The sequence below is a fragment of the Corylus avellana genome, chromosome ca4 (assembly GCF_901000735.1).
Source record: "Corylus avellana chromosome ca4, CavTom2PMs-1.0".
Classification (NCBI taxonomy): domain Eukaryota; kingdom Viridiplantae; phylum Streptophyta; class Magnoliopsida; order Fagales; family Betulaceae; genus Corylus; species Corylus avellana.
The window spans coordinates 26,617,346-26,625,116 of NC_081544.1; the positions used below are offsets into that span (position 1 = coordinate 26,617,346).

Sequence of the window (7,771 nt, forward strand, 5' to 3'; positions counted from 1 at the left end):
ATCAAAATATATAGGGAAAAATACGAAATTTGTTCTTGTGGTTTTACTCAGTTGCAAATAGTTTGGGGTTTAAAAAGTAATTAAACTCCTTGTACTAAGCAAAAAACACAATAATATGTCTCTTGATCAAACTTATGTCTAAAATTTTGGTGGAAACTGTTGATGCAATTTTTGGTCCACAGTACAGCTAGCCAACAATTTTTCTTCATTATTGGGCGGAGAAGGAGATTCGTATACATCTATGATATTTCTGCAAAATAAAAATATGGTCAAGGGTCTCCGGTTAGGGCGCCGAAGACCCTCCGACACTCAAGTTAGCATCTCATATATAATTAAAAATATAAAGCTATGGTATGCCCAAAATACTGAGTAATTTGTGTGAAGTGAGATTTGTGAAAGGGTGAAAGAAAAGTCTAGGGTCTCCTAGAGAGAAAGACCGAGAGAGAGAAAGAGACCAAGTCCTGGAGAAAGGGAGACCTTTCTCTTTTATAATCCAATGGTGACACATGTCACTATATGAGTGGGTAATGGCAAAATGATAAATAAACATAAATAGATGGACACATTTTATCCCTAACAGAAACCATCATAGTGCCACTAGTTTGCCTGCGTCAAATAGGTTGGTTATCCACATCCAATAGATCAAAATGGTGGTTTTGACTACCTCCATTTTTTTCTTTTTTTCTTTTTTCTTTTATGTTTTTCTATTATGAGTGACATGTCACAACGTGAATGATGCTAACATGACGCTATGGTTTGCATCAAAATTTTAGACAAAAAGTAAGTCAAAAGACCCATTTCTGTGTTTGGCTTACCAATTGCTTTCGGTTACTTATAAATTCAAGAAGGTAATGGCAAATTAATAAAACCATGTAGATTAATTTACATTTATGATAAGTTATAGCTTAAGTTGTAAAAAGATGAGAACTACTTTATTAATGCCTAAAAAAAATTTCCTTTTAAAATTTTTCTTCAAGAAAATTGAACCAAAAAATGGCTCAAGTTTATAGGTAACAACCTCAATCTAAATTTGACTACTTTTAATCTCCGGTTCTTTCATTCCACACACACGACAATTTTATAGATTCAATTTTTTTCAACCCAATTTAAAGAAAAACTTTTTCCTTCAAATTGATCCTACCACAATTTTCTGCCTGTTTTTGGAAGAAGAAAAAAAATCAGGACATGTTTATTGAAAAAAAAAGTTAAAAGTATTCAGCTGCTCCACAACCCTACACTCAAAACTTGATGGAACTTTAATCTCACCCCAATTGCCGATTGTTGGCAGGTGCATTGAATCAATTCAGCCACTATAGAGTAATAATTGAGAAATCAAGAGGCTTAAGAAAAAAAAAAAATACAAGGCCATCTCATGCAGCAGCTCAAGCACCAAGAGACCAATCAGTCAAAGTGAAAGCCAGGGGTGGTAGTTTTAATGATGTCAAATAGATATTTACAAAATAGATAGCTTCTTTCTGATAGCTCCTTTACTTAGCACTATAATTAGAAATGTGGAACATCTGTGATTCAATCAAAACAAGTTTGTATTTAGTATTAGAACACAGTGACAACATCAAGCTCATACCACCTCTTTCAATGGTTTAGGCCACAACAGAATTGGCTTCCACATAGGCATTCAAAACCCTTCACAGGAGGATGATCATGATCATCAAAGTCAATGCCACAGTCCTGTGAAATATAGCATGATCACTATTAGGTAAGTTACACCATAATGCCAAGCAATTCAAATATGGAGCATGCTCCTATAAAACTTGAGCCTCCTTACCCAGGTCAGCTCTTCCATGGCTTTTACCTTCATTCTTGTGAAAAAGGCAAGCTGCATGATTTTAAAAAATATATATATATATGAATCAAGCGATATCACACATTCATCTCTCTCTCTCTCTCTCTCTCTCTCTATATATATATATATATATATATTTATTGAGACTTATGTTCATGTATAGAGATCAAGACATCAAAAATGCTCAGGCCCCATACATGATAGTAGTGTCGATTTGGAGTCTCCACTTCAACTAGGATCGCAACCAAGGTAGCATCATGGCATCTAACCAATAAATTAAACGTCGTCTCATAATCAAAAATGTCATAAGAGAAGATGATTAATACAACCAGAGAAATACACAAAACATAAAGATTCACTGAAGATAGCATCCACCTTACCAAATAGAAAATAAGAGATGACAAATTAACAAAGGATTCACTTGAATAAAAGTTGTTGAATTAATATCATCAACATCGAGAACTATAAAATGCTTAGGACTTCAATAATGTTGACGATCCAACAATACGACCCTACATTAAAGGTAGCTACAATCTTGATGCTTGAAACAAACAGAAAAATTGAAGTGTTTAGAGTGAAAGACTAACCAACAGTAATAGAGCAAAGTCGTTTCACATGCCACATGCCCAAAACACATGACTCATTGATGGAGAAAAGGATAAGTCCATAAAAGAAAGACAAGACCCTAGAGAGCGTGTGTGTGGGTGAGTGAGTGAGAGAGAGAGGTAGAGAGAGAGCAAAAGAAGAATCTAATATGCATAATTTGCCTAAGAAATCTGCCCTTAACATGCATACCCTTCTAATAAAACAGACTTAAATGCACACAAATGACATGTGCAACACACATTACATGAGTACCTGTGATTGATAAATCTTGCAACATTTCCATATGCTGTTGCATCCAAATAAAGGGCCTCTTCATCCTTTAAGTCAGCATCTAGTGGAACCGAGTAGGTATGGTTCTCATTACTAGAGCTTTGTAGGTTTCGCTCATGCAATTCCGAACTGGTAATTATTTCTCCAACATATTCACAAACAAAAGCACCTCTAGGCAATTCCTGAAGTGTTCGAAGACCCCACCCTTTTCCTTCAACCGTCAAAAACACCTGAAACATAAGTCACTAATCAGTAGCCTCTAACAATTAAATAATCTCCTCATCATTACTCCTTAGATTTATTTCATTTCTACACTTTGGATGAGGCATACCTGTAGATTTGCTGAAATGTCATGCTGAACAACTCGGTTTCCACACTTCTTACTGCATTTGCATTTAAACTAGCACTCCTTTATAAATCTTCTCAATAAATGACCCTTGCATTTGTTGGAATCCTTGTTCTTAGACCTTTCTACTGGACATTTCTGACAACAAGAATCTGTGTCTAAATTCATCGAGACACACTCTTTTAGAAACTTCTACTTCACCAGTCCCCTGGGCATGTAAGCAAATTCACCCCGGTTTCACGAGCACATGCACAAGGTATAGGCGATGATAGACAATCCCCAAAACAATGTGAACAACAATCTTCATTCGATATATGAGCAAGTGAAAAATTCACATTAGCTTTATCATGAACTAAATTATGCGAAATATATTTGAAGGTTGGCAAATCTTCAGGACTCCTGCCATTTAACAGTGAGATCTTTACCTTCTCTTCTCCTCCAGTTATGTCATCAACATAGTCACTGTACTTCAAAAATGGGAATGGGCAATGACGTTTCTGAACAGCCTCCACTTTGCATGAGTTAGAAGAGTGTGGATCTTTAAGTACCTTTAACCTCCGTTTACTTTCACCACAAATGTTCTCAATATACTTAATATTAAAACCAGCAATGCAATGAAGACCACCCAAACCACTAAGAGCTATAGGTTTGGGAATTTGAGGTATTACCTCAAAAAGATTCTGAAATCTGACTAATCAACTTGACAAACTTGAAGGAATGCAATAATTGCCTCCATAACCATATTTGTCATCATGAATCTCTTGTGCATCAAATATCTTTACTAATCCACTTAATAGGCTTGAAGCAATGCAGTAATTGCCTCCATAACCATCTTTGTCATCATGGGTCTCTTCTGCATCACATATCTTTCGTGCTGGTAAATTGATGGACCTTAGATGTTCATCAACAACAGATTCAGTGCCTAATGCCCAGAAGAAATCACAAAATTCTGTCATCAGCTTCAACAAAGAGAAGTTTGGTTCTGTAATTCTATATGATTTAAGAATTCTTTCTTCAACCATTTTTAGAAATGCATCCAAACTTGGAACATGAAAATCAGACCGCCCAGAAGAGTTACATGTCAGGAAAATTTTCACCTCTCCCTTGGGAGATGAAGCAATGTCAAACTGTGATACTTCTGAAACACAATCACCTTTGTCCTCCTCATTCAAGGATTCAGGTTCCAGGAACTTCAAGCCATCTTCTTCAACGTCAGTACCTTTTTCCATTTGAAAAACCACTTACACATTGAAGAGCTACAAGAAAACAAGACATGCAATCAGAAATGCATCACAAACAATTTAATTTTCAATAAAACTTACTAGAAATGGAAGGACATTAGACCTATTTCATAGAATCATGTCGTTTATTAATCTATCCTCCTATTAAACAATCACCTAGATAAATACAAAACAAAATCACATTGTGATAAATTAGAATCATTAACCTTTATCCACCATGTCTAAAGATTGGTATTCCAGGAACTCTAAACCATCTACTTTGGCATTTTAACCATTTTCATTCGAAGCACCATCTAACACAAAACAAGCAGGGATGAGCTAAAAAATACAAATATAGGTAGTCAATTAGGAGTTTAACGTTCATCAAAGCTAATACAAATTAAATTGGAAAACGGCCCCACTTAGTAGGAGCTAAATGTTAGTTTCTGAGCCTCACAATCCATATCTGAAAGCATACACATACAGACATACATTGGCCCCATGGAATAGAATTGGAACACAAATGAAGATCAGTTTTGCCACATCTTCTAAATACAGAATTACAATTGCCATCAAACAAAGAGTTTTTTAAAGTCAACTTAACCTTCAAGTTCTTCCCGATTTTCACTAGAAGTGATAGACATAATTTGGCCTCACGAGACACTGAAGAAAAACAAATAAAATCCTCTTGCCTTAATTAAGATTTCCACTAGAAGGAATAGACATAATTTGGCCTTATGAGGCACTAAAGAAAAATAAATAAAATCTCTTGCTTTAAATGCCAAAAGGTCTGTTTTTGACCTAATTATTCTTGCCATCGTAAGGTGCAACTTGGCCAAGAACACTCAAACTGAACTTTATCCGGCAAAGTTTCAGATGTCAGCTGTTACTTAGTATAGGGTTTCAAACAAAATGGAATCAGAATGCTGGTTGTTAAATTTGCCACTGGTTCTTAAACAAAAAATAATCACGGAGATGGTGGTGAGAAATAGAGACAGCTTGAGTAAATCATGAGCTAGCCGACTGTCTACAGAGTCTACAAAGTTAACAAAAATGCTTGGATATACTATTCACATTTTTAATTAACAAGCCTGAAATTTATTTTTGAAATTGTTATTGAACTAACAGGAGACTAGTACCTGGAAGATCCAAAGAGTTGTTATGATACATCACAAGCACATTTTCTACTGGTGTATGGTCCATATAGGGCTCAACCTTCAGCTTTGCTAAGGGCTTAATACCAGTTCCTCTCTCAGAAATTAAAGCAACTTGATGAGTTACTGATGTCTTTTCTTTCTCTTGAAATTATAAAGAACTGGACTTAGCCCTTTTGTAGAAAAGATGAGGTTCAGATGGCTCATCTTCAGGCCATTTCTGTCGTTTCCTTCTTTCCGAGTCTCGAAGGACAGAACAACTTTGAGAGCTTGAAGAAAGTTCAGGTTTATCCAGATAAGCCCTTGTAGATGAAGTAGTCACTAGCAGTGAATTGTAGGTATCCGCATAAGAAATGTTCACAGGGACCAGAGCCGGTCCTTCCTGCTGTCTTGGGCGTAATCTCCTCACTAGAGGTTGAGAGTCTTCAGGCTCTGAACAAGTATGAGATTCTGAGGATGATTTGGTTTCATCCTGGTGTGCCCTTCTTCTTACGGATGCTCTCTTAGGCTGTGATCTGGAGTTAGCTACACGAGCAGAAGTGTGTTCTTTCTGGTGTCTTTTGCGCAATCTCTTTGTTGGAAGTTCAACAACTTCAGGTTCATCATTCTGCTTAGAGTTTACACCCTGGTGAATGTATCAATAAGCAAATAAGTTATGAAGAGATATGAATATGTACCAACACACAGATCTTTTCTTCTGAATAGTTGAACAGATCATTAAAATAACATGAAACCTTGGGACAAATATATTTTGATATAAACACATGCTAGTGTAAAGAACAAATATGCATGCCAAGGCAAAAAAAATACATCTTTGCTTTCAGGTTCGAGTGTTCTTCTTTCTTCTTAAATTCCACTATCTGCTCAATATGCATCAATAAGCAAACAAACTAGGAAAGAGGTTTGGATTACATACAACAATTATCACATATAAAAGGATGTGCAAGTGAAAGGAAAACATATCAATATTATCATAGTTCATCGTAACTACACAGTGGATGAGAGCAATAAGTACAAAAATAAAATAAAATAGCATAACTAATCCATCAGAACACTACAAATTGACAAAAGAATAGAAGATTTAATATAAACCAATAAGGTGCACCTTGTCTTCCTCTTTCTTCTTCTCCAATAGAACATCAACCAGAACTTTATAGCGATCTTCTTCAATAAGGGTCCACTTATTTGTAACAATCTCATATAGCGGAAAAACTGTAATTATCAATACAAAAAAAATACTGTTAAAATACTTTTCTTTATACAAAAATACCCAAAGCTATGTCGTACAAGGCATTTATACAAATCTATCCGACAGTCTAAACTCTAGACAAAACTTAACCAACTTGGAATCTCTGGACATCTCAATATGAATCTCTAATCACAACTGCATAATTACCTTGATTTTCCATTCCTGCAAGCACTACAAAAAAACTGTGAAGTAGTGAGTCAATTGATTTCCGACAATATAAATCATTGTTGAATCATATATAGCAAAATGCTAGACATGTTATAAAACCACAAAAATCCGTATTATTGGATATCAATATCATACTCAGTAAGTAAGAATACTTACAGTGGATTACATGAATGGATCATCAAAGGTAATTACTTGAAACCCGTTCTGCTGCAGTTGGTCCATACCCATAACAATCCCTTCACTGACTTTCTCTCTCTCTCTCTCTCTCGCCTAAATTCTCTTTCTTCCTCTTCAGCTCTCTGTCTTAAATTTCCCATCTCACTCTCGGTTTCTCTTGTGTTCTTTCTTAAGAAGAAAGACCGAGTAAAAAGCGGAAGAAGGAAGAATATATGCAAGAGATGGGAGAGGAGATGAGTGGTGAAAATTGTGAAGGAGAAGAGCTCTATTTATAGGAGAAAATCAAATACTATTCTACCTTCAATTTACAATTATACCCTCATTTTACTATTTCACCAACCCTATACTATTTCACCTTCTTATTCTACCATCCTTATACCTACCATTTACTATCCTATTATTTCACCAATTACCATTCTCTAATTACCACTCTCATAAATTTCCCAAGAATTAATATCATTGCCTAATATGAATATTAATATAATCATAGCATCAAATTAATATCTCTAAAATAAGACTTTAAAAATCTGGGGTGCTACAATCTTCCCTCCTTATTAGAATTTCGTCCTCGAAATTAAAGCCCATAAATTGCCACCTATCTTCAAATTGAGCAACCCAAATTAAAAACAAATCACACTTGAACCATAACTTACTCAAGTTACTATAAATATTTTTAAATTCAATCTGTTCATAAATAAATATCATAACATATTCCATACCTAGGCGATGTGAGACTCTACAAGCACTCTTCTTGGGCACCAGTGTCACCGTTGGCAA

General features: G+C 35.3%; 1 pseudogene; it reads right to left on the reverse strand.

The window, feature by feature from the left end:
• Window positions 1-1,519: 1,519 nt before the first annotated feature.
• Window positions 1,520-4,255, reverse strand: LOC132178310 (histone-lysine N-methyltransferase SUVR4-like; annotated as a pseudogene).
• Window positions 4,256-7,771: the final 3,516 nt, after the last annotated feature.